Source organism: Lissotriton vulgaris, chromosome 8, assembly GCF_964263255.1.
Source record: "Lissotriton vulgaris chromosome 8, aLisVul1.2, whole genome shotgun sequence".
Classification (NCBI taxonomy): domain Eukaryota; kingdom Metazoa; phylum Chordata; class Amphibia; order Caudata; family Salamandridae; genus Lissotriton; species Lissotriton vulgaris.
In genome coordinates, this window is record NC_141696.1 from 1550037115 (window position 1) to 1550059470 (window position 22356).

The following is a 22356-nucleotide window of genomic DNA, read 5'->3' on the forward strand; positions in this document are numbered from 1 at the left end:
CTAGACTGGAATGTGTTTTTGCGGAGCTGAACAGATAACTGTAGGCAAAATACCGTCTTGGCAGGCAGGCCAGGCCGGGCACCTCTCGGCTGAGCAGGGAGTAAGGGAGAGGTCAGGGATGCATACCTAAACTGCAGCTTTCAGAGTCAGAAGAGGCTCAGAAGAGGCTCGGAGCCTGAATTCAGGGCCTGGCTCGGCTGGGCCACAAAAACGTGTGCTTCTCGACTTTTAAACGTGTACCATGTAAATGCATTGGCAACGTAGGCCTCAGTGCAGAATTAACATTTCTTTCATGGAGGACTTGGTACCTGACATGTTAACGTTGGACGCAAATGCATGTGCGTCTTCATTTCGGCCATGGAGGGAAAAATGCATGGATGGACATGCACGTACACTAAACGCTTGTGTACTCGTTGGGGTACACGTAGGGGACATACTGGCCATGTAAAATTTCATTTTCCTCAGTGCTGCATGTGAATTTGTTCAGCAACACTCCAGTGACTAGCAGCTTTAAGCCACTTGCTGAGCCTGATCAGGCTAACCGGTGCATGGCTATTCTTCTCCTACCTGATAGCAGGGTAAATACAGAAATTGGTGTCTCTTTAAACACCTTTCATTAAGTTTACTGTAATATCACAGTAGTGTGCTAGCACTGAGCTGGAATGCAATATGTGGATAAAAATCTCCTCTGTGATTTTCATACCTGGTACAAACCTATCTCGTGTAGCTACTTGGGAGCCGAGTATACTCTGTGTCATTTTAGATCTGGCACTTCCAGAATTTGTTTTAACATGCACATAAGTCTTGTTCAAGTCAGCTTTAGTTAGTCTTACACATCTTACTTGGAACTGATTAGCAGATTTGGTTTCTTCCTGATTGATCTGTGCATCATATGTATCGCATCGAAATCTAATGGCACCCCATATGTTTGACAGCAGTTTGATTGAGATTGTGAACAGTGTTAAAAGACCTTAATTACTTACGGTAAGGTTTGCAAAAACTAAGAACTGCCGTCCCTCTAAACTGTTTGTGTTGAACCTAATAAACCCGCCATTATTGAACACATGACCAATCTCTATGCATTCAGCAGGAAGCAGTAATACACTAAAATGTGGCAGGCCCTCTAATCGCGCTTTGGGATCATATAGACATTGCTTGGCCACTCTTTTGGTCAGTGAACGTACAGACCTCATACACTTTGACATGCTACCCTATTCTCATTTTCCCTCTAGGATTAGTTTTTTGTCCTGAAAATGATTCTGTTGTAACATTATTATTTCCTAAGCTACAAACATGATAAAGTGAAATGTATTAATTAATTGTCTTGCTGTGGCATAGGACTTAAGCCACAACTCACTGACCAAGGGCAAGGTCAACACCATTATGTGGTGTTGCATATGTTACTATTCAAATGAATGTGGACTCTGGTACATATTTTTTTTAAATGTTTTTTTAGAGTGTTATATAGCGCAAACTAGACCCGAAGGTATCAGGTATCCGAGCGCTTTACATGAGCACCAGTTTAGTTACAGATGGACATATTCATTTTTGTTAGGCACGGGGAGATTAAGTGATTTGCCCAGAATCGCAGGATGTTGAGCGTTGTTGCCGATACTCGAACATGGTTCCCCAGCTTCGAGGTTGACCTCTCTAGCCTCTCCCGAAATTGGGCTGTTCTTATTTTATTGCAGCATGATCAATGAATGCCGATTTCCATAAGAATGATTGTTGTGGATAGCGGCACAGTGAGCTAAAAAGATGTACTGCATTGCAACCTAGAGTAATTACCGGTGGCTAAAATGTATTCAAGTGTTAGATTTTTTTTGAAAACATTTCTTCAGACACTTTGCTGCTTATAGTTTACGACATTACAGGTATTTTTGTATCCACAGAGAGGAGATTCCTGAACTTATAATAAGATGAAGAGTATTGAAGAAAACATGACAATACTGGAAAGCTATCTGATACTTGAGAAGAACCAGAAATGATGCCAAACAGTAATTCAAAATAGAACAACTCAGTAGGAGACAGAGAATCTCATACATGAACAGGCGTGTCCTACAGTAACATCAAGTGCAATCCGGCGGCTTCAAGAGGCTGAGGGCATCTATGCTGCTGGTCACAAAACATCCAAATAAAGTAAAATCACAAAAATGACACTGCCAGAACACATCCAAAATATAAACATGCTAGATACCACCCTTTATCTTTGATAATGATCAGGTAGTTCTAAAAAGTGCTCCCCTCTCTAACATGACAATATCAATACTATGGTGTTAGTCTGTCATAAACGCTGTTTTGGCTGGACCTTACAATCTCTAGAAAGAGGTATACAAAACATAGGTATACAAAACCTGAATCGTGAACCAGACATCTGAAAGTAAAAGGAAAGAAGTGTTTGGCTACTTGCAATGCAGAACATTATTCTAGAGCATAACGACTTGGTATTGAGTTTTGTTCTATGTGTGTATTTCATAAATATTGTCCAAGAAACAGACTATTTAGATATGCTGTGAGGTTAATTCTTTGCACACATTCTAGAAAGTTCTTAATGCAGGTTGAAAACACAGCTCCTGTTAGAAATATCATACGCATGTTATCAGTCCTGCAAGAACATATCTACTGCGAAAACCTAGTGAAGATTAAAATATAGTTAGTGATTCAGGAACAACAATGATCAGTCAGCAAACACATTAACATGATTTATGTCAAAATATAACCGACGCTTAGACTCTAAGCCCCAAAGAAAAAAATATACACACAACGTAAGACGAGCTTTGGCTTCTCCTCATTACTGAAGTAGCATCACCAACCATGCACAGGGGAAAACGCATGAGGATATTTTGAATGTGGCACAACCAAGAGTTCATTAACAAACAAAACCAAAAGAAATAACATAACGGTTCTGTGTTTGTGAGAAGAGTGTTAATAACTTCTAATCCCTACACTGCCACCACTAACAGCCAAACAGAAAGCTTATTTAGGTTTAATGAATGTGAAATGGCTTTTAATGAGTCATCAGCTCTGTGGGGCAAATATCAAACACATACAGTAGAACACACAGACACAGGCAGTGAAAATGGAAAGAGCTTTACTCTCTCAGCAAACTTACAGATCCATCAACAAATGCACACAGAAAAACCTTACACCTGCGGTAAATGTGGAAAGAGCTTTACTTTCTCAGGAAAACTAAAGATCCATCAGCAATCACACACTGGGGAAAAATCATTTCCTTGCAGGGAATGTAGCAAACACTATACTGATTTATTAAAACTAAATGTCCATCAGGAAAAGCAAATAGGGGTAAAACCATACACATGCAGTGAATGTGAAAAGAGCTTTACTAAAGCATTGGATCTAACCATTCATCTGCGACAGCATACAGGAGAAAAGCCATACACATGCCAAGAATGTGGAAAGAGTTTTAGTACATCTGCAAATTTAAGGAGCCACCACCTAACACATATAGGAGAAAAACGTTATGCTTGCAGCGAAGGTGGAAAGAGCTTTACTCATTTATCAACTGTAAAGAGTCACCAGCGTATGCATACAGGGGAAACACCTTACACTTGTAGTGAATGTGGAAAGAGCTTTAGGGAAGCTAAGCAACTAAAGCGACATCATCTGACACACACGGGGGAAAAACTATACACATGCGGGGAATGTGGAAAGAGCTTTAGTAGATCTACATATCTTAAGACACACCATCTGACACACACAGGGGAAAAGCCATACACATGCCAAGAATGTGGAAAGAGCTTTAGTGCATCCTCACATCTAAAGAGCCACCACCTAACACATACAGGAGAAAAACCATGCACTTGCAGCGAATGTGGAAAGAGCTTTGCTTTATTATCAAATTTAAAGAAACACCAGCGTATGCACACTGGGGAAAAACCTTACACTTGCACCGAATGTGGAAAGAGCTTTGCTCGTTTATCAACTGTAAAGAACCACCAGCGTATGCATACAGGGGAAACACCTTACACTTGTAGTGAATGTGGAAAGAGCTTTAGGGAAGCTACGCAACTAAAGAGACACCATCTGACACACACGGGGGAAAAACCATACATGTGCAGTGAATGTGGAAAGATCTTTATTCGTTCATCAGAACTAACCATCCATCTGCGCAGGCATACAGGAGAAAAACCATACACATGCAGTGAATGTGGAAAGATCTTTATTCGTTCATCAGAACTAACCATCCATCTGCGCAGGCATACAGGAGAAAAACCATACACATGCAGTGAATGTGGACAGAGCTTTAGTAGATCTGGTACTCTAAAGAGACACCATCTGACACACACAGGGGAAAAACCATACACGTGCAGTGAATGTGGAAAGAGCTTTATTCGCGCATCAGCACTAACCATTCATCTGCGCAGGCATACAGGAGAAAAACCTCTGGGCAGGCATACAGGAGAAAAACCACACATATGCAGTGAATGTGGAAAGAGCTTTAATACATCTTCGTATCTAAAGAGCCACCATCTGACACACACAGGGGAAAAACCACACACATGCGATGAATGTGGAAAGAGCTTTACTAAAGCATCACACCTAGCAATCCATCTGAAATGGCATACAGGAGAAAAAGCATACACATGCAGTGAATGTGGAAAGGGCTTTATTTACGTATCAGCACTAACCATCCATCTGCGCAGGCATACAGGAGAAAAACCATACACGTGTAGTGAATGTGGAAAGAGCTTTTCTGAAGCAAGAGACCTAACCATCCATCTGCGACGGCATACAGGAGAAAAACCATATACTTGCAGTGAATGTGGAAAGAGCTTTACTCAAGCTGGGCACCTAAAAACCCATGTGCGAATGCATACAGGAGAAAAACCATATACTTGCAGTGAATGTGGAAGGAGCTTTACTCAAGCTGGGCACCTAAACTCCCATGTGCGAACGCATACAGGAGAAAAGCCATACACATAGAGTGAATGTGGAAAGAGCTTTAGTAGCTCTACACTTCTAAAGAGCCACCAGCCAACACACACAGGGGGAAAACCATACACATGCAGTGAATGTGGAATGAGCTTTTCTCATTTATCAACTTTAAAGATCCACCAGCGCATGCATACAGTAAAAATCATACACTTGGATGAATGTGGAAATTTCTTTACTTAAGCATCAATCCTAAGCATCCATCTGCAAATGTATGTAGCAGAAAAACCATACAATTGCAGTGAATGTGGAAAAAGCTTTAGTAAATCCACACATCAAAAGAGTCACCATCTAACACAAAGGGGGGAAACTTTATTCAGAACATCAGGTCTAACCATCCTTCTGCAATGGCATTCAGAAGAAAAAACATGCAAATGCAATGAATGTTGAAAGAGGTTTGGTAAATCCATTCAACTAAAGGGTCAGCAGCTAACACACAATTGAGAAATGCACACACATGCAGTGTATGTGGAAAGAGATTTGCTCAAGAATCAGTCCTAACCATCCATCTGTGAAGGCATACAGAAGACAAATCATACAAATGCAGTGAAGGTGGAATGGGCTTTGCACCTAACATACCTAAAATGCCAACAGCAATAACACATAGGAGAAACAACATAAAATATCTAGGCTGTTTCAGTCGTTTATAAACCATAAGACACCTCCTGCAGATGTAAATAAGGGAATGGCTGTTATGATTTATTATACATAGTGGTTAATTAGTGAACACAGAAAGAGGAAGTAACATATGGAGGGATGTGAAAAGGGCTTCCATGCTTTTTTGCAACCATTGTTGCTTGGGTAAATATACACACAGGTAAACTCATTCATAAGCATCAAATACGATGTGTTTTTTCCCCCGGAGTTTTATATAGCGTGAACTTGCCCTGAAGTTTTCAGAGCGCTTTACAAGAGCACCAGTTGAGTTACATGAGGACACATTCATTTTTGTTAGGCACGAGGAGATTAACGCTTTCGCCGCGGGCCTAATTCCCCCGCGGGAGGAGGGGGCCGCGCGCATCGCTGCGGTGCTCATGACGAGCTCGGCTTGTCATGCAGCACGGTGGCAATGTGCTCATGACGAGCTGAGCTCGTCATGACCATGCCCGTTCCAATGGAAAGCCCAGCAAAGCTGGGGAATTATCCCCACGTGGGCATTCCGTAACGGTCATGATGAGCTCAGCCCATCATCAGCACAGCGCCACCGTGCTGCATGACAAGCTGAGCGTGTCATGGGCACCCAAGAGGTTAAGTGATTTGCCCAGAATCACAGGATGCTGAGCGTCATTGCCAAGACTCAAACCCGGTTCTCCAGATTTGAGGCGACTGCCTTAGCCGTTAGGCCACATCCTCTCCCCAAGGAGGGAGGCTATTATGAAATTATAAGTCGTTTCAGCAACACATCCAATACTTTTTTTTGGCTATAGTAAACATGGGAGGGCTTCTTTCACCTTTCAGCATGCAGAGTTATAAGGTTCATGAAGAAACCATGTCTAGACATTGTGAATGTCAGGTAATATTCAATTATTGTGCTTTCTAGCTTTGGAAAAAAACACTAATATGTTGAAACTACCCTCCCACTGTGAAAGTTGCCTTGGGCATGCTGTAAGAGATGGCTCTTTAATATGATTACTCGATATGTTGGGAACCTTACATTTTGTTGACCATGGGGCACATTTTTCTATTCCATTCATGTGCATGGGGATGGTGGAGGCCTTAATGAATTATGTAAACATTAAGGTCCAGATATATTTCAGTGTACAATTTCATAATGGGGTACTGATGATGTTATAAACAACAACGCCAAAGGCCATTTGGTTCGTATATATGAGCAGACCTCTCAGATTGGGATATAGGGCCATGTCATAAATGTTATTCAGTTTGTATTTTTTATATTATATCTTTTATATTTATATTACATGATTATTTTATGGCAGTTGGGTTGAATAGTTTTATTGTTTTTCAAATGTTATTGCTTATTAAAAACTGCAAGTGAAGTCTGTATAAAGGTGGATTTTTATCATTGGAATATTGAATCAACAAAACGCAATAGTAAAGCGCTGCAGACTGGTTTGAGGCTATTCACTTGCTGATGAAATCCATGTTTCATAGAGACCCATGAAATGCCTCTAGAACCCCATTCATATTACTGGATGAACCACTATGTGATTTTCCTCTATTAAAGTATGATCTTATGTCATTGCTCATATCTGGCAAATGTGCGTGCTTGTAAATGGAAAAGTATTTATTTAGGTATTTTTTTCTTTTTTTTATAGTCATTATGATGTGTAGAGTGGTCAAATGAGACCATTTTAGAGAAACCTTTCAAGTCTTGAATTATTTTTAACAGTCATGATAATGAGGTCTGTCAGTTTCTATTGAAAAAGAACCATGATTTCAATACCTGCAATGTACTAATGTATATTCAAATAAATCCTGTCACGCAGCATCCACATGACATTGGTTCATCTGGACATCCTTATGGTGTCCTACTAATTATTAGAAAAAAAAGAATTCAGAATGCATTTTTTATCTTATTTTAAATGTTTGATTTCACTTACTGTTGGTAATCTTGTCATATCTATAAATAACAATCCAGTTTCAAACATGTTTCTCTACTTTGTGTACAGATTACACTTTAGCATAGATGTTGTCATTCTGCTTTGTTGGGAATATTGCTTAAAGTATTACATTTTAATAAATGTCTCCCTTATTAAACAGCAATTTTTACTTTCATGGCACTCGGTCTATAGTGCACACTTGGGCACAGGAATGTTCTCCGGGACATACATGCATTTCTTCTATTTCTGATAAATATCAGGAGAAGCAGTGTGTGCAAACAGCAGTGTGTGCATCCCAGGTTCAAAAGATTAGACTGTAGCATACACACGTGGGATGAGGGAAGTAAATGAAGATTATTTTTAGAAAAGAACATACTACGGAAAGGTGTTGATAAATTATACCATTTCCCAAGCAATCTCCTTTGTTTGAAAAACGCTAAACTAAATATGAAGTATCCATCATTCGCACCATGAACTTCCATGCTAACTTGATACAGTCTACTCTCAGTTGACATTGATTTGTATGCCCTAAATGATGGTCCAGTATGGAGATCTTGCTAACTGTCTGCCTCAATGGCGAGCTTTACTCTCTCTGGAAGGTGGCTCTGTGGAAGGCCCAAAATAATGTACAAATACTTTCTTTTTGTTTCATTGAATTTTTTGGCTAAAAAGAGGATTATATGGCTAATTTTTCATGGTGAGGAGGCTTTTTATTTACTAAATTATGGCTTTAACTAATGCTAACAGTTAAAGAGTCCTAGTCTTGTAATTAATAAAACCGAATGTATGTTGATGCACAGACTGTAACTTGTGTATGTTGGAAGGGGGTGTGAAATTCGAGTTGGGAAATCTTTAGTTAGTCATCCATTAGTAAAGTTCATAAGCCTCAATTTACACTCGGCAGCTTTGCATTGTATGATTTGTCATGCTGTATTCTTGTGGATTAGTTATTGGCAAAACTATTTAGGCATAACCAAAGCACAAGGGGTTGCAGTTGGGGTTGCAGGGAGCTGCTGCCCACTATGCAATAAGCTTCTAAGGCTAGTGTCTTAAATCCACCTCGATCCTACAGCTGATATGCTGAAAATGCCAAACAATGGCATACCTAAATAGCGTGAGGCCAGGGAGGGTTTTTGGTGTGACCGTGGAGCTGAGCAGAATATGTGATGCTGGTAGCCAGTCCTGCTGCGGTCGCTCATTCAAGCTGTGAGGTCTAAAGGTGTGAAGAGGACCTTTCACTAACTCCATTTGGCAGCAATACACCTCCATGAGGGTTTCAGCAGAGGAGGGGCCATTATCGAGTGGCCTGGCAGAAGAGAACTGCGCTGGTGACAGCCTAATTCGCACTGTAAGAGCTCATGGATGGACTGCACTGGCCTCCGGGGCAGTGGCACGGCCACCACCATCAGCTGGCCTACATTGATGTGTCCAGTTGATGATGGGAGGCAAAACGCATAAGAACACAGCTATAAAAAGACAACGAAGGAGGACTATGTTATCGCTCGGGCCTACTGTGTCTAAGTAAGGTGTGGCGTAACAATTCCAGCATGCTCATTGAGAGCCCCAATTCATGCTGCATATCACAAAACCAGATTCTGAATTCAGCAGATTTGCATCTGTCCTTCTCCTGCACGTGCTAATGAGTATATTTACCTGCTTTACCTGACCGCGTAATAGCGCTTTGCTGGGCCTTTGTCCCAGGCGCTGGGGCTCGAATAGAAGGACCAGCTGTGGGCTGCAGGAATTATATCGGGCCTAGGCGAAAGCCAAATCGAACTGCTGAACTTGATGTTGCCACACTCTTGGGTGTTGGGTTTAGCGCCAATATCAAGTAGGAGACTCAAAGCCTGGTCATGGGTGGGCTGGTTCAGTTCAACCCATTTATAAAGCCTTGATTACGCACTAGTTGGAATCATGAGTGAAAAGCTATGTAACATATCCGATAATTATCAGATGTGTTGAATACCTCCAGCTTCATTAAATTTCAGCAGGTCAGACCTGCTGAAATTTAACAGTGGAAATATACATGTTATTTACCGCACTATGTGGATTTTGGTGTTTTAAACACCAAAAGCTGCACATTATTCTCCAAAAACTCTTAATATGTGTATTTATTGCACTCAATAGATAACGTACCCTGTGGTATCTTTATTTATCAGGTGTGCTAAATAGCACCTACACTCGTAATCAGGGCCTAAGAATATTAACACAGACTAACACATTCACAATAATAATGGCTTGGGTCTCCATGATCACAAATAGGCACCGGCTTAGTTGAACAGTACAACCAGAATCTGAGGACCTGGGAGCCCTACCACCCAATCCTGCTAGTCACACGAAAATGTCTACCACACCCCTCGAAGATGGGGATAGCAGAGTTTTGTCTGATCTGACGCTGAAGCCAGTGGATACTCTTGAGACTAAACATGAGTTGCTGGCAATCCAAACTGTCCTACAAGCAAAAGGGTGTAATGAAACAGGAAAACACAGACGTGGGGGTTACAGCCCTCGATGGCAAGCTGGACACAGCCGGTAACGAATCTCGTATACTAGACCTGAAAAATGTCCTGTCCATAATAGATGTAAAAAAAATTTACTAATTGACTGTGCACTTAGACCCACTAAAGGAGAGAATGGCCAAACAGGCAGAGAAAATTGATATGGTAGAATGAGGGATAACTGACTGGGAGGGCCAAGTGGCGGTACATGACATCCAACAAACCAACCGTAGAAAAGAAGTGGCTGAAATCAAAACTAAAAACGAAGATTTGGAAGTCTGCACAAGAAGAAACAACCTACTGGCACTGTGAATCCCCAAAACCATGACTACGGGCAAAATTGAAAATTTCATGGAGATGATACTATTATTAATCAAATCTTTTTTTAAGAGGTCTTATTGTGGAACATACGCATTGAGCCCTTATGCAGCACCCCCCCCCCCCCGGCACTCCATGTGTCATTATTGTGTGCTTCTTAAACTATAGTGGCAGGGACACTGCACTTCATATGGCCCAAGTAGGAAGGATCTCCTATGCCAGAACTACCCAGAATTGTTGTTTACTGATTTCACTCTTTCCACAGGTCCTAATATGTAAGATTGCAGCTGTGTGTATGATCACATGTGGCAGAGGCAATGGGATAGTTTTGATATAATGTTGAGCTGCAATTATTTGTTAGCTGTTGTTGGAAGCTGGAGTCCCCGTCCTTGACCACTGTCACCAAATGCGAGACCCGGGACTCCTCACTCAAAGTTATGCCAAGGACACCGGTTGAGATAGCCCTGCTCACTCTAGTAGCTTGGCACCAGCAGCCGGACCTATCTCCAAGGCACAAGTGTACAGTCTGTGCAACTTCGCTCACAGCAACGCTCTTGTGACACCACAAATGGACTCCACACGAGTTTGATAAAACGAGTATAAACTTTACTTAAAAAGATATATGATCAGACCACGATACAAAAGCCAACATATAATAACGGGTAATATTTGTTCCGGCTGGCTGGTAGGTTCAAATCCCAACCAACGCTTTCCAAATGCTATGCTTGTTATAATGCTAGAATCGCACACGTTGCAATGCACAAACAATAGTGCTCTGCGTAACGATACAACCCTGTGCTGAGCAAAGGAGAAATAATACAATGCTTAACGATACATCCTGGTACCTTGCAATAGGAGAAATAATGCAATGCGTACTGCTACAATCATGTACTGAGCAATGAAGGAATAAGGCAATGCGTCCCACCCCAATCACGTACTTTGCATTGAAGAAATAATGCAATGCGCACCGCTGCAATCATGTACTTTGCAAATAAGGAATAATGCAATGCAAAGCTACAATCATGTACTTTGCAATGAAGGAATAATGCAATGCCGGCCGCTACAATCCTGTACTTGGCAATGGAGATATAATGCAATGTGTAGCCCTACAATTGTGTACTTCGTTATGCAGAAATAATGTCAGGCGTCATAAGACAGTCTGGGAGTTCGTTAGCAGCAATATTGGCAATGTGTATTACGGCAATCAGCCCCTTTGATAACAGTTGCCCCCCCACACGTATCAACAATGACAGAAAGCACAACTTCTCAATCCGGGCCCCAGTACTGCCCCTCCTTTGGTCAGTACGGGCCCAATCTGAGCCAAAGCCAAGGCTCACGTCACCAGCAAGAATGAGAGGCCGAGAGGTTGTCCCTCCGAGCATGCACCCTGCCCTGGTAATGATCCAGTTACCTGGGGGCGCGACCCCACTCCTCTCCTCCGTCAGCAAACTGGGCCTTCTATGTAGAACTTTCTCAATGGGCCTCAGCGGCTCGGCCTGACAGCTCAGCTCCTCCGGGGCTGCCGGTTCGGGCCGTACCTATTAGGAAGGTCTCAACGCCACAGGGTACACGTACCCCACGCCTCTGAGTTTATGTTACTCCAGGTACACGTTCACCATAGCACCCTTTGGGTCTCCTCTGGCACGAAGCCACACACACAACGCTGATGGGACTTCACGTCGACTCTGAGTGCATGTTCACCAGGTACTCCATCCTGCGGTCTCCGTTGGCACCAAGACACGCACACCGCGCTGCAGAGACTCACTTTCTTCCGGTGCACACGACGATCAGCTGATCTCCTCCAAAGTCCCAGGATGCACCAAAGCACACACACTGCTTCACTGAGATTTATTTCAACTCTGGAGCCCCGATATCCAGGCGCTTTTCACCAACACCTTCGGCTACACCCTGACACGCTCAGTGTCCGAGCCTCAGTTTTCCTCCGGTGCACTCGATGACAAGGCGCTCTTCACCATTGCCTCCGGTGCACCCCCACAAACACCCTGCGCATCTGAGACACTCTCCACTTCCAATGCACACGCTGACCAGGCAATCTTCACCAGCGCCTGCAGTGCACCACAGCACACACCCTGCGAGTCAGAGTCTCACTTCACCTCCGATGCACACACCGACCAGGCGCTCTTCACCAACATGCCCTGTGCACCACGACACGTGCCCAGCGCGTCCGAGACTTGATTCACCTCCGATGCACACGTTGACCAAGTGCTCTTCACCAACACTTCCTGTGCACCCCAACATGCATCCAGCGCATCCAAGTCTCACTCCTCTTCCGTGTTTTCAAGATCACATGGCAACCCTTCCAAGGGTCTCAAACTGCCACAACACGTGCCCACCACGTTGCATGAAACTTCTCCGTAAACTTTTATGTTTCTGTGTTTCCAAACAGGGAGCCAGCTCACAAAAGTCCTTCCCCTCTCCTTGGCAGCAAAGCAACAGGAGGGCAGTGCAGCAGAGCAGCAGCAAGACACAGAACAAAGCACAGTCTTCTTCAAGCAGGGGAACCCAGTGCACACAGCACAGCCCCAACTGCCTCTTGCTTGGTTGAAAAAGCAAACTGCAGACCAGACCCAGATCACGAAGCAAGGGTTGGTCCTTCCCAGCAGTCTCTTCAGTTGTTCCTTCCTTAGCAGAGTTTCCTCTAGGCAGCGAAATGGGTCTAAGCCTTTTCAGACTCAATCCATCTCTATTCCAACGTTCAGGGGCCCCAGCTCTCATAGTTATACTCCTAAATGTCTTTGAAGTTCGATGTGCTCAGGGGTCCCCAACCCCTGCCTCATCAGTTCTGGGCATCTCCCACCCAGTGTCACCTTTCTCCCTTTGATAATGTGGGTCTGGATCGTTAATCACTCAGTAGGAGGGGGGTCAATTGTTTCATAGCAGCAACCCAGGCCTCTACACCTCCCGGGGCTTCTCCAGCGCCTACTCTGCAGATGCCTGTTGTTAGAACTGGGGGTCTCTAGATGGCAGAGGTAGGTACCACTGTCCAAATAGGGACCCTTGCTTCTAGTCAGGGTAAGGAGGAAACCCTCCGAGATAACCCCTGCTCACCCCCTTGTTAGCTTGGCACGAGCAGTCAAGGCTTATCAAAGGCAATGTGTAAAGTATTTGTACCAACACTCACAGCTACACAGTGAAAACACCACAAACTGGGCGCTTAAACTTAGAGTGCCATGGGTCTTGGGAGGGGGGTGGTAGCAATTGGCACACCGCCCTGAATGCTAGGCACCCGCTTGATACCTGCAACGCCCTAGATTGCCGGACCCCGTAGAACTAGTTGCAGGTACCAAGCAGGTGCCTAGCATTCAGGGCGGTGTGTCAATTGCTACCACCCCCCTCCTGAGACCCATGGCGCTCTAAGTTTAAGCGCCCCCCAATAAACTCAGTTCCACTCTAACGTTTTGGAATCCTATACAAAATTGTATGTATTTTTCACATATTTGACCTCAGGCTAGGGTGGGCCTTAGCGCGCCCATACCACTGCGGTCTTGATACACAAACAAACACATCCTTATTTTAAATTCACTGGTCCTGACGAATGCCTGATATAACATTTCACATAGGCAGAAACATGTTGACCGACCTCACGCTATGATAACAATGGACTTGTAATTTGGTCCGTTATCATGCATAATTATTTTTTAGCCCTGACCAATTGGAGAAACTAATAAAATCCCTTTTTTTGACTCAATTGTCCATTTTATCTTTCACTTCACAATCACAAAAACCAGCTCCGCAGTAATCTGGCGTTGCAGCACACCAGGGTGGCACTCGCCACTCCCGGTGGGGCCTGATGATGAAGCATGTCACCGACCAGGTCGGTGAGTGAGGGCTTTCAAACAAACCAACTGAGGTTTTTTCACAAGCAATTTAGACTATATGCCAGACTACTGGTTTGCTTCATTTTGTAGTCATTTCTCAGTAATGATGCTCCTACGTTGTTATTTTGGAACTTATTAGTTACCCCACACTCCTCCCACAGAGACTTCATGTACCTTGAGATGAAGTTGGTACCCTGGTCGGAGACCACCTCTCTGGGGAACCCCACACAGGAAAAGATCCCCATCAATGCACAGCCCACCAATGGTGCTGTGATTGTCCTGAGAGGGACTGCTTCCAGGTACAGGGTGGCATGATCCACCAAGACCAGAATAAACCTGTTGCCTAAGGCTGTATTGGGGTCCAGGGGTCCCACGATGTTGATGCCCACCTGCTCGTAAGGGGTGCTCACCACAGGAAAGGGTTGGAGGGGTGCCTTGCACTTCCCTCCGCTCTTGCCACTGGCCTGACTTGTTTGGCAAGATCTACAAAAGGTACCAATGTGCTTCTTCATCTGGGGCCAGTAGATGTGGGTTACAAGCCTTTGGAAGGTGTTGTCTTGCCCCAGATGTCCTGCGAGAGCCACGTCATGAGCCAGTCCCATTAGGAAATTCCTGAAGCGCTTGGGTACCACAAGCACACAGGCTGCACCGGGCTCAGCAAACTTAGGCTCACTATACAACAACTCATCCTCCCAGTAAATGAGATGATCTTTGGACGCTACACCTGCTTCCTGGTCTGCAGCCTGTTGCCGCACACCAATGAGGGAAGGGCACTCTTTCAGCGCCTTGCAGAATTCCTCCCTGGAGGGCCCACCTTCTCGCTGCCAAAGGGTCAGCTCACGTAGGTCGCCCAGTTTGGCCACCTGTTCCCCTGTAGGTTCCAGGGAATCCCCCTCAGGTTCTGCTCCTTCCTGGACCGTGGGAGCGGCTGGGGCTGGTTTCCCACACACCCTGCCTCTTCCACTCCTGGCATGTCTCTGGGTCACTGTTTCAGGCTCCAGTTCTGCTGAATCACCCTTACTGGCTGCCATAGCACGCGTGGTAACACAGATCCACGCAGGCAAACCCAACATCTCCAGATGAGCTTGGTGCTCCACATCCTTCCATGGAGAACTCTTCAGGTCATTACCTAGCAGAAGTCTACAAGCAAGGCTTCACTGACAACAACTTCCAAGATACCAGAGACCCCCCTCCACTCAAGGGGGAACACGCACCACTTTGCAGAGGCGCACTGAGCTGTCAGCTGCAACTACTGGGCAGAGCACATTGGGAATGACCTGCTCTTCAGACACCCACTGACACTTCACTGATGTCACGCTGGCTTCTGTGTCTCTCTGAACCTCTATCTATTTCCTATTGATGGTCACCTTCTGCCCGTATTTCATAGTGGTAGGGGGCAGTAAGGTTTCCTGGACCATCTCTTGGTCTCCTAAAGAGACATGGGTCATAACTGCTAGTCCCTCCTCTGCACTAGAAATCAAAACCCCTCCCAAAGCTACACTAGCTAATGCCGGTGTTGGAGCACCAGTGGGTGCTGGAGGTTTCTTGGGACATTTAGGAGCAAAGTGGCCCACCTCATTGCAGTGATAGCAGGTAGGGGGACCCCTGTTATTCCTGTTGTCCCACCTGCCCCTAGGGGGCCATGGCTGTTTAGGTCTGGGGGGTTGGGATTCCTTTCCCTGGGAACTAATTTGGGGCCCTTGAGAGAACTCCTTTTGGTTACCCTTGTCCCCATCCACTCTTCTGCTGGGGACCCTGCCCACCTTTGGCTGTGTTACCCACAATTCCTCTGTGGACCCTGGTACTGGTGCAGCGGTCCGCCTCCTTTGCAAGCTCAATGGGGTCTGCCAGCTTGCTGTCTAAAAGATGCTGGCACAGCTCTGGAACACAAAGACTACTCAAGTGCTCCCAACTGATTAAATGCAACAACCCCTTCAAATCAGTTACTTTACTGCCCTTCATCCTACCTTCCTGCGCACACGAGTACAAGTTTCTAAACTGCAGTCTGTACTGCTCTGGAGTAAGTCCATACCTGAGACATAAGGCCTCCTTCATATTGGGGTAGGTCATGGTACATGCTAACTCTAAGGGCTCTAGAGCACTCCTCCCAGAAGCCTCAAAATGTTTCCACAGGCCCGCCTCCCAATGTTGCTCAGGCACTCCATTCATTCTTAATGCAATTTCATAAGAAGTAAACCAGGCATAGATATCCTCACTCCTATGGTAATTCTGTACCAGATCCTTGGGAATATATACTTTACCCCCCTGCACTGGCTGTGCGCTGCCACCATTTGAACTGGAGTCCATCTGCTTGGCCTTTAGATCCAGTTCTCTCATGCCCAGTCGTGAGCCAGAAGCAATTTCTCTTCCTCCGGGCATTTTTGCTCTCCTCCGCCGTCCTTTCTCTCTCCTTCGCCGCCCTTTCTTTCTCCTGTTCCATTTCCAATTGCTTCATTTTCATCCTCATGACTTCCAAGTCATATTCTCTCACTCTCTGATTCTCCTCTAACTCTTCTGGAGTGAAACCGCTACTGGAATGGTTGCTGCCAGGCCTTGAGCCTGGTCTGCTCACAGGCAGATCTGCGGGTTGAAAAGCATTCCTTCATTTGCATCATTTCCCTCTTGGGCCTCCCACCAGGCCTTCAGGATGCTCTGCAGGTCCTCCTTCCTGAGGCTGCTCTTTATGGGGCACTCAAACTTGTTGCAGAATTCTTTAAGCTGTGTAACTTTGTAGGAATTCAAATCCTCAATAACAAACTCCAATTCTGCCTCCACACTGGGTGCCTTTCGATTCACAGACATGATGCTTTGAAGAGTTCCTCAACAATAGAACCAACCAAAAAAAACAGTAGTATGCGGTGGCGTAGTGGTATGCACTCACTAGTGATGTACACCAATCACTGTGGGTCTAGTACAAATACAAGTTCAAATCTCATTGTTGCCACCAATGTTAGAACTGGGGGGTCTCTAGTTGGTAGAGGTAGGCACCACTGTCCAAATAGGGACCCTTGCTTCTAGTCAGAGTAAGGAGGAAACCCTCTGAGATAACCCCTGCTCACCCCCTTGGTATCTTGGCACAAGCAATCAAGGCTTATCAAAGGCAATGTGTAAAGTATTTGTACCAACGTGAAAACACCACCAACTGACTCCACAACAGAAAAATAAAGGTATTTAATCTAAACTACACAAGACCAAAACGACAAAAATCCAACATACACAGTTCAAGAATATGGTTACAAAAGAGTTCTTAATGTTAGCGTTGAAATAATCCACAGTTGAGTAGAAATAGTTCACAGTTGCGTCACGTTAAGCCAACAGTACCTTTAGTTGCGACAAAGTTGGTGCGGTGGAAAACAAGCGATGTGTCACTCCTAAGACCTTGGGGAGGCGATGCGACGCGACAACCCCGCTGGATGTAGCAGGCGCGTTGCAACAAATCCAGTCTGTATGGGGAGGGAGGCTATACCTTGTATGGATTCTGGTGCAGAGGTTCCGTAGGAAAATGCTCGCAAAGGCACGATGTGAGGATCTTTATAGACTGCGATGATCTCCGGGGCGACGATGCGCGGCTCAGCAGCGATCTTTCTCTCACAGACCCTCGATGGGATGGCTCTGCCACGATTCTCGCAGCGACGTGATGCAGTGATCTCACCCAGCGGCGACAGGCTCTACGATGATGTTCGCAGCGATGGAAATCTTCCCACAAACGAAGGATGCAACGTCTTCAGGCAGCGGCGACAGGCGCTGCGACGTTCTCGGTCTTCGTATTGGCAGGAATTTTTCTCGCTCTGCCGGATGTGATAAAACTTGCAGAAAGTTCTTTAAAAGCTTGGGGTCCAGCTCCCCAACACAGGTACAACTTGCACCATAACTGGCCCAAGCGCTCTAGGAAGGACAGAACTCTCAGCAGAGTTCAGGGAAGCTGGGTGTGAACTCCTTTAGTTCCTGGGACTTCTTAACAGGGAGCCAGCTTTCAGGCCCTTGGAGATCCCTTCAAGCAAGGGGACACAGCACAAAGCAAAGTCCTTCCCCTCTCCTTGGCAGCAAAGCAACAGCAGGTCAGTCCAGCAGAGCAGCAGCAGGACAGTCTTCCTTCTTCAGTTTCAGCTTTCTCCTTGGCAGAGGTTCCTTCTTGGTTCCAGGATGATCTAATTTTCTGTAGTCAGGGGTCCTGTACTTATACCCCTAAAAGTCTTTGTTCCCTTTGTGCAGGAGGGCTCTGAGCCCGATCTGAACCAGTTCTGAGTGTTCCTTGAGCACTTTGTTTTCCTGGCTTCTCCTTTCCTTTCAGAGTGAGGGGCAGGGTCGTCAGCCGCCCAGCAGGATGTGGAGCCAGCATTGTGGAAGGCAGGCACAGCCCTATTCAGGCCCAGGTGCTATCCCCTCCCACCACTCAAGATGCAGATGCAGTCATTCAGCCTAGGGCTGACCCTGCCAGCCTCCTGGGGGCTCCCCAGCCCCTGTCACTCTCAAACCGGACAGTCAATTCACAAACAGGCCAAGGCATACAAAAAGGTGAGACAAGAGGACAGCCACTTTCTAAAAGTGCTGTTCTCAAACACAGGATTAAAAAAACAACCTTTCCTAAAAGATGTGTTAGTAAATTCTGAGTTCAGGGATACCAGACTTTTATGTCCTATCTTGCTCCTATGGGAAGATATACTGGTAGCCACTGTAGCCAGCATCCCCCATGATAGGCTATGGGGCAAGATAGCCTTACAATAGTGAAAAACGAAAATGGCTGTAATTCACTACCAGAGCATGTCACCTGCACTAGTACATGCGCTACCTTTCACCTACACTGCACCCTGCCCAAGGGGGTACCTTGGGCCTTCCATAGGGGTGACCAATGTGCACAGAAAAGGCCTGGTCAGTGGTCACATTGACCAGGATGACATGGCAGTTCACAGACTGCACACAGGCACTGCGGTGGCAGGCCTGAGACACCATTTTAGGGCTACTCATGTGGATGGCACAATCAGTGCTGCAGGCCCACTAGTAGCATTTGAATCACCAGCCCTGACACACCCAGTGCACTAGGGACTTCTTGGTAATACAAATATGGATAACCAATCACAATAACAATTTACACAGGGAGCACTTGCACTTTGACACTGATCAGCAGCGGCAAAGTGCCCAAAGCATCTAAACCAGCAAAAACGAAATCCAGCACAGCATCCAAAAATACAGGAGGTAGAGGCAAAAAGATAGGGGGAAACCACGCCAAGGATGCCAGGTCGAACACCGGTCAGCCTGGTGCCATTTCTACCACTCCCTGGGTCAAGACTTCCCCCAGCGCCTCTCACCTCTCAGATCCAGACAGTCGATCCACAAATTCAGCAGAGACACACAGAAATGCTTAAAGCACAAAACTCAGCCACGTTATAAAAGAGTGTTTTCTGAACGCATAATGACAGAACCACTTTCATAGAAAGATGTGTTATGACACTGTGAGTTCATACATACTAAACTTACTAAACTTCACCTCTCCATTTTAAACCTATGGGAAGCTATGCTAACAAACACAATACCTAGCCTCCCCCATTCTGTCCTCTGGGAAGGATGGCCTTTCACCAGTGAAAACGAAATGGGGTGTTTTTCACTGTCCAGACACAGCACACACCTCTGTATATGTCCTGCCTTTTACTTACACTGCACCCTGCCCAGGGGTTACCTGAGACCTACCACAGGGGTGCCCACTGTGTACGCAAAAGTGAAAGTAAGGCCTGACAAGTGGTTGCACTTGTCAGGACAACATGCTAACTTAGCAAACTGCACGCAGGCCCTACACTGCACGCCTGAGTTCCCTTCTCCGCGCACCTTTGCATTACTAGCCCTGGCACACACAGTGCACATCACTAGGGACTTTAATATTAAGGTAAACCTACCAATCATGGACAACCAATTACCATTACACTTTACACAGGGAACACTTGTACTTTGACACTGATCAGCAGTGGCAAAGTACCCAAAGCATCTAAATTGGCAACTCTATGTCAGGTAAACGGTCTAGCGGGAAAGCAAAAGGCTTGGGAAATTTAGCCAAATAGGCCAAGTCATACAGTTGTTTGCTATCCACCTAGATAGACTACTGGTCGGCAGAAAAGGGCATAGGCTGCAGTAACAGGAGCCCCCCGAAGGCCTACACACCTTTTAGTTCATTCATATGGGTTTCTTGGCTAATTGAGATAGTTCACCAACCAATTGGCGGTGGTGTGGGTGGGTGGAGGGATGATTTGGGCATTTTAAAGTTTTATTCGCTAAACTGAAAATGTCATAGCAGATTGCAAAGTATGCACACAACCGATATGAGATTACAACACTCTTACATGGTATCCATAGTCACCCACCAATGATAGTGCAGTGTATACAACAGTCCCTTACAACCTGTATAATGCTCCTCTCATGAAATGTAAAGGTGCTTATCTGATAGAGACTTCTAGATGCTGAGTCCTTACCTTAGAAAATTCCCTAGGTGTCAGACTGGATCCAGTACCTTTTAAAGCAATAACTCTGAACATCGGTAGGTGGAGTTGATTTACTCCGCATCGGTTGGACTGTGTAGTGCCTGTATAGGGGTCACCCTAGCACGTTGGTCTCCATTTTTTTTCTTTCCGTGCCAGTTAGCTCGGATCCAAAGTGAGTTTGACAGTCCACTTTCAGACAACTTTTTAGCATTATTTTGACACATTTTTGTTTTGAGTCTTTGTCTTCCATTGTGTGTATGGATGTCCCACAAAAAAATGGTGTTTAAGCCGTGTGGGCTGTCTGTGACCCCCACCCCCCCACCCTCCCAACTGGTTTACCTTTGGTGATTTGATCGGACCACGACTTGTGAGGACTGCCACCCATGAACCCTACGGTGCTGAGGGAGTGTTCCTTGAAGCTTAAAACTCCCAGTCACTAGACACAAGTCCCCACCTCAACGTTCCCAATCGCGAGGAAGGTGCCAGGACCGTTTACGGAGCCATTCCAGGCACTCATCATTGCTCTCTAAGTCGTCAGGTTAGTCCTACAAGAAGTCCAAAAAGTCAAAGAGCTGGAATTGCCCTTTGACTTCACTGAGCTGGTCCAAATCGCAAGACGAGGTACAGGAAAGATATCACTCTAGACCAGACTCCTACAAAGAGCCTGCATCAGGGTCCTGTCCACATCTCCCTGAGTTTCCTGGAGTCGGAGCGCCTCCTCCAAGCAACAAAATTTTAATGAGGCCATGCACATTTTCTGGGGGAAGAACACCCCTCTGGAGCAGTTTTAGAACCCTAGATCCGGAACGACTCCTATCATTAGACCACGACTTTCTCTCTGGTGCCCGTTCCAGTGACATTGTTCTTCGCTGCACCAACCAGATAATCATACCAGATATAGAGCTGGATGTAGACTCTGGCACCGGCCAGAGCTTAACCTGTTTGACCGGCATGGGAAAGAGTATTATTAGGGAGGATCTGAGCATCCTTATGGTTACACCAACCCCCCTGATGAGGCCGGAGATAACTGGTATGAGGAACTGGCGGATGCCAGTGGTCTGGACGCCACTGCAGAAACAGGCCTAGTCTCTCATCCTAATGTGGGTATGGAGAAAGGGGCTTCCTTTGCAATTGTGGTGAGAAGGATGGCTGAGATCCTAGACCTGTGCTGCCCTCTGATTGAGGTGCTTTAACTGGGAATTATCCCCTCAGACCCTCTCCTCCTTTTTAAAAAAACCTTCACTAATTTCCTGCTCAGATTCTGGGTCAAGCCTTGCACAGGGTTGTCTGTGCATAGGATAGTTGCCAGTCATCGCCCACTCCTGTGGACCTAGTTTTCCCCACACAGCACCACACCTCGAAGAGTTGGGTTGTCCAGTCCTCCACAGCCAAGGTCAACCCTGGCACGTTCCCTACCTCACCTCCAGATAGGGAATTCTAGAGGCTGGGAACCTTTGGTAAGGGGATGTTCTCTTCCACCAGCCCTGCACTGTGGTTGATGAACACTGCATGCCTTTTGGGCTGATACACCCACATGGTTTGGGATTCGATTGCACATATCATCCCCATGGTCTGGGACGAGACTAAAGCCTCACAGCCTATTGCAATGGCAGAAACTCAGAAAAGTTCACCACATTGCTTTGGACTGGATTCAACTGACTCACTAGGCAGAAGGATTGTGTCATCAGTGGGACTCAGATGCCACTACTGGCTGAGGTTA

General features: G+C 45.6%; 1 long non-coding RNA gene and 1 pseudogene across 1 annotated transcript in view; both read left to right on the top strand.

The window, feature by feature from the left end:
- LOC147700355 (uncharacterized) overlaps positions 1-2524 on the top strand; it is a 39288-nt gene extending 36764 nt beyond the window's left edge. The window contains exon 3 of the long non-coding RNA XR_015299409.1: positions 1893-2524. This is a non-coding gene — a long non-coding RNA (uncharacterized LOC147700355). The remainder of the gene's footprint in view (positions 1-1892) is intronic.
- A 201-nt stretch (positions 2525-2725) lies between these two features.
- On the top strand, positions 2726-5044 carry LOC147700356 (uncharacterized; annotated as a pseudogene).
- The last annotated feature ends 17312 nt before the right edge of the window (positions 5045-22356 follow it).